We start from the raw sequence: 11,969 nt of genomic DNA, 5'->3' as shown, positions 1-11,969 counted from the left end.
TGTGAGCATACCCCATTACAATTTAGTTTATCTCCTTTATCTCCATTATGTATCCTTCATCCACGTCTAAAAAATTTCACCAAGTCTTAGGTCTAGTGCCCAGACATAGATTTCCATGGTACATGGTGTAGGGACAGGGAATATATGGTACTTTGGCTTCTAGAGATGGAGGCGAGCTATATCATGGAAGTTTCTCCAAAAGAGAAACAGTGATATAGGTAACTGAAAAACCCAACCAAACGCATTACCACTGAGTCATTCCACCTCACAGTGTTCCTACAGGACAGAGTAGAAATGCCCCAAAGAGCTTCCAAGAAGCAGCTGGTAGATTCAAACTGATCTTTTAGTTAGCAACCTTAGCTCTTAACCACTGTGCCACCAGGGCTCCATAGGTAACTTAATGGAGGAAATAAATGTTTACAGTAGATAATAAGTAATTTAATAGAAAGACTTATAAACTAAGCTTAAGTTATGACTAAGCTAATCCAATGCAATCTAATTATTTTGTTCTGAAAAGTTAAAATGACAATTCCTTCAATGAAGACACAAATTTTATGCAAATTCAGTTCTCTCATATTCAGAGTATAAAACTTGGGTTTTTCTCATCAATTATACCTCTCCGGTGTGTATGTGCATTTTAAATGCAGGTCTGAAGGGATGGAAATAACTAAATAACCTACTGTGCATGAAGGGCTTCCCTTCGTGTTTTACATCTTTTTTTTTTTTTTCAGTTGATGTTCTCATCTATGCAATAGCTATTTTATCCATTTCAGATGAGGAAAAAAAGCTCAGAGAAGGAAAGCAACTTGTTTAATGTGACACGGAAAATTTGTGAGTTAAGGTGGAATAAAAATTAGCCAAGGAAATGAAACAACTAGTACTGTATGAGAAACCTGTGGAAATTTTGCCTTGAGGGAAGATGAATCAGATTGATAATACTTTAATTCATAAAGGAAAGCTGAAAAAGAATTTCTAATAAATAGGCTTTGAAACACCAATTATTCCTCTTTCTGAAGCGCCTTAAGTTAAAAGATAAAACATTGTGAAGCTTAATCTGACCCATCCTACATTTATTTCATTAGCCAATAACAGGTAAACTTAAATTACTTCTTTGGCATTGCATAGCTATGCATATTGCTGTCCATGAATTTTAGGTTATTTACATTTCCTCATTTTAAAACTATGATTATCTGCATGACAGAAGAGCATCCTCCTATAAATTCAGCCAACTTGTCCCAAGGTATATATTTGTATTTAGGTGTCAGATGAGATTAGGCAGTAGTTGCCTTTGATTATTCAGAATATAATAGCCCATAGTCACTTGCAAAAGGACAAATATTACATAAGACCAATATTACAAGAAATCAAAAAATAGTTTAAACAGAGAAGAAAACATTCTTTGATGGTTACGATAGGGAGGAGGGAGTAAGGGAGGGAGAGGGGTTTTCACTAATTAGATAGTAGATAAGAGCTATTTCCGGGGAAGGGAAAGACAACAGAATACAGGAGAGGTCAGCACAACTGGACTAAACCAAAAGCAAAGAAGTTTCCTGAATAAACTGAATGTTTTGAGGGTCAGTGTAGCAGGGGTGGGAGTTTGGGGACCATGGTTTCAGGGGACATCTAGGTCAAGTGGCATAATAAAATCTATTAAAGAAACATTCTGCCTCCCACTTTGGAAATAAATTATTGGATAAGATCTGTATTGTTAACAAGAATGGAGGTACTTATCATAATTGTTGTCACTATTGGAATCACCAAATGTTGCATTAAAGTAGCAACTAGAACAGTTTCTAATAAGGTGAACATGTCACCTATGAGTCAAGTCATGTTCATAGGTAAACTGTACTCTATGGATGGACTTGAGTCCTAGCTTTAAGACTGTGGTGTGACCACAGACTAAGCAGTTCCTCCAATGTGGCCTAGCTCAATATTCACCCTCCTGAGATGATCACCAGAGACTGGATGTTGTGGTATACTATGGTTAAGGCCTGTCTACCAGCAAAAGTGGTGTTAAATAATCCATTTAATGACATCCAACTCTTGTCATTTGACTGATGATGTCTGGGGTCTTAAAGGCTTGCACATTTCAAGCATCCATTAAGGAGTGGCATGATAAACCCATGTGAGAGAAAACACACCATCCAAAGTGTGATCAAAGAATTTCAATCAAATACGTGATCAAAAGGAGGTAAATGAGTATGAGCTTAAAATATTATACACTTATTATGTGGAAGAATTTTGATTTATGACCATGGCCCTAACTTCATCATAGAAATTGAAATAAAACTAAGCTCCATATTGTCTTTTGACCATTGTCAGGAATCTGATTCTACTTTTCAGTGGAAGTAGCAACTTCATTTGCCATTCCTTCCATAGTGATAGATATATTGTGAAGGGCATGTTCTAAGCTGCCAACTCCATACCAGGGTAGAAAATTTGGGAGAGGGAATAACCCAGGCTGGGATCAATAACGAAAGGATTTTCATTTAATCTGTCTTCTTCATCTCTGATACACCTTTTATTTTGTGTTATAATTTTAGCTCACTAGTCCAATATATAGTCTCATTATGAGAATACAAATCTAAAGGAATTCTCAGATGTCCTAAAGTGCATTGTCCAACCATGCTCCATCCAATAGGCGACTTAAAGCCCAAGCAAAAGTTTGGAGATTGGCTCCTAAATTGCCTGATCCTCCACAAAAAATATATATATCCAGGTGGTGCACATACCAGTCCAGCTCCAGTTTTGTCACCTGGGGAAGGGATAGACTGGCTTGTGTTGGGTAGTAATTCTGAGGTAAGAGAACCCTTGCAAATGGACAATGCTCCTAGGGCTGTTGGATGTTGAACAAGTTTCCAGACTGATCTTTTTGAATCTTTCTTAGCGATATCTCTCAAGGCATCCAAGAACCTGTTGCTGGTGATGAAACATACTGGTTATCTATTACCATATATAACACCTCTGTGTGTATAAATATAAGAAAGCTGAAAACACAATACTAGGATAAGAGAGTCTAATGGATGTCGTAGTGTAACTGGAATGGCTCATCTATTGTTGGCTTTAGGGTCAATAATTACTCTAGGTACCCTATCATAGTCAAGCACTAGGGTGGATAAAAGATCAGAATTTCTATTAATATGATGTGGCAAAGGATTGCATATCCAACATTTGGTCAAATTGGCTGCACGAGCTACAGATTTAACTAGCTTAAAAAAGGCATTCTCTTTTCATGCACCAGTGGGGATTACAAGAAAAATTAAAATGAGGACTTAGAACTAGCTTTGTGGTGGTAATAGATTATCACAAAGTATTATGTTAAACCAAATGCTATCAATAGAAGGCCAGCTATGGTACAGGTTTTTCATAAAAGCCTTAACAAAAGGTGATAAACTCTAAATGAAATACAAAAGTTAGTTAAAATCTCACCTTCAAACCTATGGGTAGTATTGATAAACAATACTTTAGGATTGCAAGTAAAGACTAAGATGTCAAAACAAAGAATGATACCAACAGCCTGCACTATTCTAATCACTACTAAAATACCAAACAATAGAAAGAAAAGGCCAAAAAGTCCATAAAATGGACACCTGAGCTGAATCTATACAATAAAAGTGAATGGACTCCTAGGCTCATATACATGGTAACAGCTCTAGTCATCTGGTGACAGGATGTTAGAGCTCCAAAGGCGCAAATATAATCAAGCTAGCTCACTCAAGCAGCCTGTGTGGGCATATCGAAACAAAACAAAGCAAGAAGGTAGGATACAGAAAGCAAACATAAAATATATTAATAAAAAGACTTACAGATGGCTCAGAGAGAACGGTCAATATTGAATCACATAAAGAAGCAGATCATGATCACTTAAACAAGCTCTCGGAACAAAGACTCAAGGAATCTTCCAGATGAAAATATATTCCTAGAATTCCCAGATGTAGAATACAAAAGATTAATATACAGAACTCTTCAAAGCATCAGGAACGAGATCAGGCAAAATGCAGAATAAGCTAAGGAACACACAGATAAAGCGATTGAAGAAATTACAAAGGTTATTCAAGAACATAATGAAAAATTTAATAGGGTGGAAGAATCCATAGAGACATCAATCAGAAATTCGGAAGACTAACATTAAAATTATAGAATTAGACAACACAAAAGAGAGTCAGAGGAACAGACTTGAGGAAGTGGAAGGCAGAATTAGTGAGACTGAAGGTTAAACACTTGGCACTAATATATTCAAAGGAAAACCAGATAAAAAAACTTTGAAAAAATGAAAAAATCCTAAGAATCATGGGGGACTCTAGGAAGAGAAATAACCTACGAGTGATTGAAGTAGAAGAACAAGGATGGATATCAGAAAATACACAGAGAATTGTTGAAGATTTGTTGGCAGAAAACTTCCCTAAAATCATAAAAGATGAGAAGATAACTATCCTAGGTGCTCATTGAACTCCACATAAGGTAGATCTCAAAAGAAAGTCACCAAGACATATTATAATCAAACTTGCCAAAACCAAAGATAAAGAGAGAATTTTAAGAGCAGCTAGGGGTTAATGAAAAGTCACCTACAAAGGAGAGTCAATAAGAATAAACTCAGACTACTTGGCAGAAACGTTGGCAGCAAGAAGGCAAAGGGGTGACTTATGTACAGCACTGAAGCAAAAAAATTTCTGGTCAAGAGTCATATATCCAGCAAAATGTTTTCTCAAATATGAAGGCAAAATCAGGGCATTTCCAGATAAACACAAGTTTAGGGAATTTGTAAAAACCAAAACAAAACTGTAAGAAATACTAAAGGGAGTTCTCTGTCCAGAAAATCAGTAATATTAGACACGAACTCAAGACTAGAACAAAGGACAGAGCAACCAGATGTCAATCCAGATAGGGAAATCATAAAAATAAATCAAGATAAAAAATGCTCAACACAGGGAAACAGCAATCCCATTATGTAAAAGATGACAGCATAAACTATAAAGAGGGACTTAAAAATGTAATCATAGACTTTTCATATAGAGAAGTCAAGGTGATATAAAGAAATAAATGATAGATTTAAAAGTAGAAAAATAGGGGTAAATATTAAGGTGACCACAAAGGAGATGAACGATCCAACTCATCAAAATAAAGTGCAAGAAAAAAATAAAGACACAGCAAAAACAAAATTAACAACAACAAATAAGAGGAAAAGACAGCATATGAATATCAACTACTCAGCACAAAAAATTAAGTGGTAAAAAGAAACAGGCAACAACACAAAAAAAGACACCAAAATGACAGCACTAAATACATACATATCCACAACTATGCTGAATGTAAATGGACTAAATGCACCAACAAAGAGACACAGAGTGGAAGAATGGATAAAAAAACATGATCTGTCTACATGCTGCCTACAAGAGACACAGCTTAGACTTAAAGACACAAACAAACTAAAACTCAAAGGATGGAAAAATATATATCAAGCAAACAACAATCAAAAAAGAGCAGGAGTGGCAATATTAATTTCTGATAAGATAGACTTTAAACTTAAATACACCACAAAGGGCAAGGAAAGACACTGTATAATGATAAAAGGGACAATGTACTAGGAGGAGACATCCATATTAAATATTTAACCACCCAATGACAAGGCTTTAGGATACATAAAACAGAATCAAGCAACATTGAAAAGTGAAATAGGCAGCTCCACAATAATAGTAGAAGACTACAGCCCACCACTTTTGGTAAAGGACAGAACATCCAGAAAGAAGCTCAAGAAAGACACAGAAGATCTAAATGCCACGATCAACCAACTTGACCTCAAAGACATATACAGAACATTTCACCCAACGACAGTCAAGTATACTTCTTTTGTAGTGCACATGGAACATTCTCTAGAATAGACCACATGTTAGGTCATAAAGCAAGGCTTAACAGAATCTAAAACATCGAAATATTACAAAGCATCTTCTCTGACCATAAAGCCATAAAAGTGGAAACCTATAACAGAAAAGCAGGGAAAAGATATCAGAATCTCAACAGCACCTTCCTTAAAAATGACTGGGTTATAGAAGAAATTAAGGATGGAGTAAAGAAATTCATAGAGTCCAATGAATACGAAAACGTTTCCTATCAGAACCCTTGGGACATAGCTAAAGCAGTGATCAGAGGTCAATTTATAGCAATAAATACACACATCCAAAAGGAAGAAAAGGCCAAACTCAAAGAATTATCCCTACAACTTGAACAAATATAAAGAGAGGAACAAAGGAAACCCTCATGTCTCAACTCACACAAAGCAAAAGGAAAATGAAGAACACCAAAGAAACAAGGTAAGTATGAGCCCAGGAGTCAGAATGGGTCACATAAATCAGAGGCTACATCAGCCTGAGACCAGAAGAACTAGATGGTGCCCAGCTACTACTGATGACTGCTATGACAGGGAACACAACAGAGATCCCTGAAGGAGCAAGAGAGCAGTGGGATGCAGACCTCAAATTCTCCTAAAAAGACCAGACTTAAAGGTCTGACTCAGACTGGAGGGGCCCCAGAGGTCACGGTCCCCACACTTACTGTTAGCCCAAGACAGGAACCATTCCCAAAGCCAACTCTTCAGACAGGGATTGGACTGGACTAGAAGACAGAAAATGATGCTGGTGAGGAGTGAGCTTCTTGGCTCAAGTAGACACATGAGACTATGTGGGCAGCTTCTGTCTGGACGGGGGATGAGAAAGCAGACGGGGACAGAAGCTGACTGAATGAACACAGAAATACAGGTTGGAGAGAAGGAGTGTGCTGTCTCATTAGGGGATCAATGTGTAAACAAGGTTTTGAAAGAGACACTGACTTGATTTGACTTAAAGCACAATAAAAATTAAAAAATAAATAAATGAATAAAGACGCATCACTTCTGCTTAAATCCAGTTTGGTCACCCGGTCACTAGCTGCAAGGGAGGCTGGGAAATATAAAATTTCTCTGGGAGATTAGGGAACCTAAATACCTGACCTTTGCTGCAGAGGGAAACATCATATTTATTATACAGGACAGGAAGTAAACCTGCCTCTGCCCCAGAGAGAGATAATAGCTCATTTTTCCAAGGATGGTTGCTGTACAAATGCCCTTGAAAAGATGGTCCAGAGCCAAAGAGAAGTTAGTCCCTCTGTTTGCAAGGCATCCCGAAATGCAGAAGATCCAGCTAAAATGTACTGGATCAATGACTAAAGGAAGAAGGGCAGGTGGATATTGAAGAACTAACAGTATCTGGCACAATTTCTACACTGAAAGATGAGAAATTTAGCAATGGTACCCCCACTCCAGAGTTTGGTTAGATACTCACTTTTCCGGCTCTTCTTTCTTGTTCCATCAATTTCATACAGTGTCTCTTGACTTCCCACTGTGTAAAATGAGACATCCTTTACACATTTGCCCACCTTCATCTTAACTCCTCTCTCTCTATATTCGCATTTAGTTCTGTATTCATAATTAAAATCTTTTTGGCTTTATGTGCTGTCTATCTCTGAATTCCAAAAAATTGAAAATCAATAAAATGTTTTTTTAAATTAAAAAAAAAAAATACCCTCGGGCACCAGGAAGAGGCATATAATAAAAAATTAGAGCAGAGTTAAATGAAATAGAGAACAGAAAAGCAATTGAAAGAGTTAAACCCTGTTCTTTGAAAAAATTTAACAAATTGATAAACCATTGGCCAAACCAACAAAAGAAAAACAGGAGAGGAAGCAAATAACCTGAATAAGAAATGAGATGTATGATATCACAATAGACCCAGCTGAAATTAAAAAGAATCATATCATATTACTACAAAAAACTGCATTCTAACAAATTTGAAAACCTACAAGAAATGGATGATTTCTGGAAACATGTTCCATACCTAAACTAACACTAACTGAGGTAGAACAACTAAAAAAAACCCATAACAAAAGAAGAGATCGAAAATGTAATTTAAAAACTCCCCAAAACAGCAACAACAAAAAAAGCCCTGGCCCTGACAGCTTCACTGGAGAGTTCTACCCAACTTTCAGAGAAGAGATAACACCACTACTACTAAAAGTATTTCATAGCATAGAAAAGGATGGAATACTCCTAAACTCATTCTAAGAAGCCAGTATAACCCTGATACCAAAACCAGGTAAAAAAAAAACAAACCCAATGCCTTCGAGTCGATTCCAACTCATAGTGACCTATAAGACAGAGTAGAACTGCCCCATAGAGTTTCCAAGGAGTGCCTGGCAGTTTTGAACTACTGACCCTTTGGTTAGCAGGCATAGTACTTAACCACTATGCTACCAGGGTTTCCAAAACCAGGTAAAGACAGTAAAAAATAAAAAAATAAAATAAAATTACAAACATATATTCCTCATGAACTTAGATGCAAAAATCCTCAACAAAATTCTAGCCAATAGAATTCAACAACATATCAAAAAACTACTTCACCATGACCAGCTGGGATTCATATCAGTTATGCAAGGATGGCTCAACATTAGAAACACAATTAATGTAATCCATCATATAAATAGAACAAAAGACAAGAACCAACCAAAGGAGACTTACATAAGCGGAAAAACATACCTTGCTCATGGACAGGAAGACTTAACATTATAAAAATCTCTATTCTACCAAAAGCAATCTATACATTTAATGCAATTCCGATCCAAATCCCAATAACTTTCTTTAATGAGATGGAGAGACAAATCACCAACTTCATATGGAAGGAAAAGAGGCCCTGGATAAATAAGGCATTACTGAAAAAGAAGAACAAAGTGGGAGGCCTTAGTTTACCTGATTTTAGAACATATGACATCGCCACAGTAATCAAAACAGCCTGGTACTGGTACAACAACAGATTTTAGACCCATGCAACAGAATTGAGAATCCAGGCATAAATCCACCCACATATGAGCAGTTGATATTTGACAAAGGCCCTAAAAGAGTTAAATGGGGAAAAGACAGTCTTTTTAACAAATGGTGCTGGCATAACTGGATATCCATCTGAAAAAAATTGAAACAAGACCCATACCACACTCCATGCACAAAAACGAGCTCAAAATGGATCAAAGACCTAAATATAAAACCTAAAACAATAAAAATCATGGAAGAAAAAAATAGTGACAATGTTAGTAGCCCTAACACATTGCATAAACAGTATACAAAACATTATTAAGAATGCAGAAGAAAAACTAGATAACTGGGAGCTCCTAAAAATCAAACACCTATGTTCATCTAAAGACTTCACCAAAAGAGTAAAAAGACTACCTGCAGACTGGGAAAGAGTTTTTAGCTGTGACATTTCTGATCAGCGTCTGATCTCTAAAATCTATGTGATACTGCCAAAGCCCAACTAGAAAAAGACAAATAACCATACTAAAAAATGGGCAAAAGATATGAATAGACACTTCACTAAAGAAGACTTTCAGGTAGCTAACAGATACTTGAGGAAATGTTCACGATCATTAGCCATCAGAGAAATGCAGATCAAAACTACAATGAGATTTCATCTCACGCCAACAAAACCCAAAACCCACTGCTGTCGAGTCAATTCCAACTCATAGCGACCCTATAGTACACAGTAGAACTGCCCCATAGAGTTTCCAAGGGGTGCCTGGTAACTTGAACTCCCCACCTTTTGGTTAGCAGCTGTAGCACCTAACCACTATGCCACCAGAGTTTCCCACTCCAACAAGGCAGGCATTAATCTAAAAAACACAAATTAATAAATGTTGAAGAGGCTGTAGATAGACTGGAACACTTATACACTGCTGGTGGGAAAGTCAAACGGTAAAATCACTTTGAAAATCGATTTGGCACTTCCTTAAAAAGCTAGAAATAGAACTACGGTATGATCCAGCAATCCCTCTCCTTGGAATATGTCCTAGAGAAATAAGAGCCTTTACACGAGCAGATATATGCTCACCCATATTTACTGCAGCACTGTTTACAAAAGCAAAAAGATCAAAGCAACCAAGGTGCCCATCAACAGATGAATACATAAATAAATTATGGTACATTCACACAGTGGAATAATATGCATTGATAAAGAACAGTAAGGAACCTGTGAAACATTTCATAACATGGAGGAACTTGGAAGGCATTATGCTGAGTGAAATTACACCACACGAAATTAGTCAGCTGCAAAAGGACAAATATCGTATAAGGCCATTATCATAAGAACTTGAGAAATAGTTTAAACTCAGAAGAAAACATTCTTTTGCGGTTACGAAAGGAGGGAGGGAGGGAGGGAGGGTAGGAGAGGCGTATTCATTAATGAGATGGTAGATAAGAACTACTTTACGTGAAGGGAAAGACAACACTCAATAGAGGGGAGGTCAGCACAACTGAACTAAACCAAAAGCAAAGAAGTTTCCAGAATAAACTGAATGCTTTTAAGGCCAATGTAGCAGGAGCAGGGGTTTGGGGACCATGATTTCAGGGGACATCTAAGTCAATTGGTATAATAAAATCTATTAAGAAAACACTTTGCATCCCACTCTGAAGAGTGGTGTCTGGGGTCTTAAACATTAGCAAGCAGCCATCTAAGATGCATCAATTGGTCTCAACCCACCTGGATCAAAGGATAATTAAGAACACCAAGCACACAAGGTAATTACGAGCCCAAGAGACAGAAAGGTCCACATAAGCCAGACACTACATCATCCTGAGACCAGAACTAGATGGTACCCGGCTACAACTGATGACTGTCCTGACAAGGAACATAACAGAGAACTCCTGCATGAGCAGAAGAGCAGTGGGATGCAGACCCCAAATTCTCATTAAAAGACCAGGCTTAATGGTTTGACTTAGACTGGAAGGGCCCCGGTGGTCATGGCCCCCAGACACTCTGCTGGCCCGGGACAGGAACCATTCCTGAAGCCAACTCTTCAGACATGGATTGGACTGGACAATGAGTTGGAGAGGGATGCTGGTGAGGAGTGAGCTTCTTCGATCAGGTGGACACTTGAGACTATGTTGGCATCTCCTGCCTGGAGGGTAAGTGACAGGGTAGAGGGGGTTAGAAGCTGGTGAAATGGACATGAAAAGAGAGAGTGGAGGGAGAGAGCAGGCTGTATTATTTGGGGGAGAGTAATTTGGAGTATGTAGCAAGGTGTATATAAGTTTTTATGTGAGAGACTGACTTGATTTGTAAACTTTCACTTAAAGCACGATAAAAATTATATAAAAAAGGACGAACCATGTGATCTTATCAATTGATGCAGAAAAGGCATTTGTCAAAGTTCAACACCTGTTCCTGATAAAAGCTCTTAGCAAAATAGGACCAGAAGGAAAATTCCTAAACATTATAAAGGGCATTTACACAAAGGCAACAGTCAAAATCATCCTATGGAGAGAGTCTGAATACATTCCCCTTGAGAAAGAGAATCAGATAAGGATGCACTTTATCACCAGTCTTATTCGGTATTGTGCTAGAGGTGCTAGCCAGAGCAATTAGGCTAGATAAAGAAATAAAGAGCATTCACACTGGCAAGGAAGAAGTAAAAATATCTCTATTTGCAGATGATATGATCTTATACACAAAAAACCCTAAAGAATCCTCAAGAAAACTACTGAAACTAATAGAAGAGTTCAGCAAAGTATCAGGATATGAGATAAACATAAAAAATCAGTTGGATTCCTCTACACCAATAAAAAGAATGTCAAAGAGGAAATCACCAAATCAATACAATTTACGGTAGCCCCAAGAAAATAAAATATTTAGGAATAAATCTTACCACACATGTGAAAGACCTATACAAAGAAAACTACAAGACACTACTGCAAGAAACCAAAATACACATACATAAGTGGGAAAACGTACCTTCCTCACGGACAGAAAGACTCAACATTGTAAAAATGTCTCTTCTACCTAAAGCGATTTATAGTTACAATGCAATTCCAATGCAAATTCCAACAAAGTTTTATACTGAGGTGGAGAAACAAATCACCAACTTCATATGGAAGAGAAAGAGGCCCTGGATAAGTA

Source organism: Loxodonta africana, chromosome 1 (assembly GCF_030014295.1).
Source record: "Loxodonta africana isolate mLoxAfr1 chromosome 1, mLoxAfr1.hap2, whole genome shotgun sequence".
NCBI classification, from domain to species: domain Eukaryota; kingdom Metazoa; phylum Chordata; class Mammalia; order Proboscidea; family Elephantidae; genus Loxodonta; species Loxodonta africana.
This window is presented reverse-complemented; position numbering follows the sequence as displayed.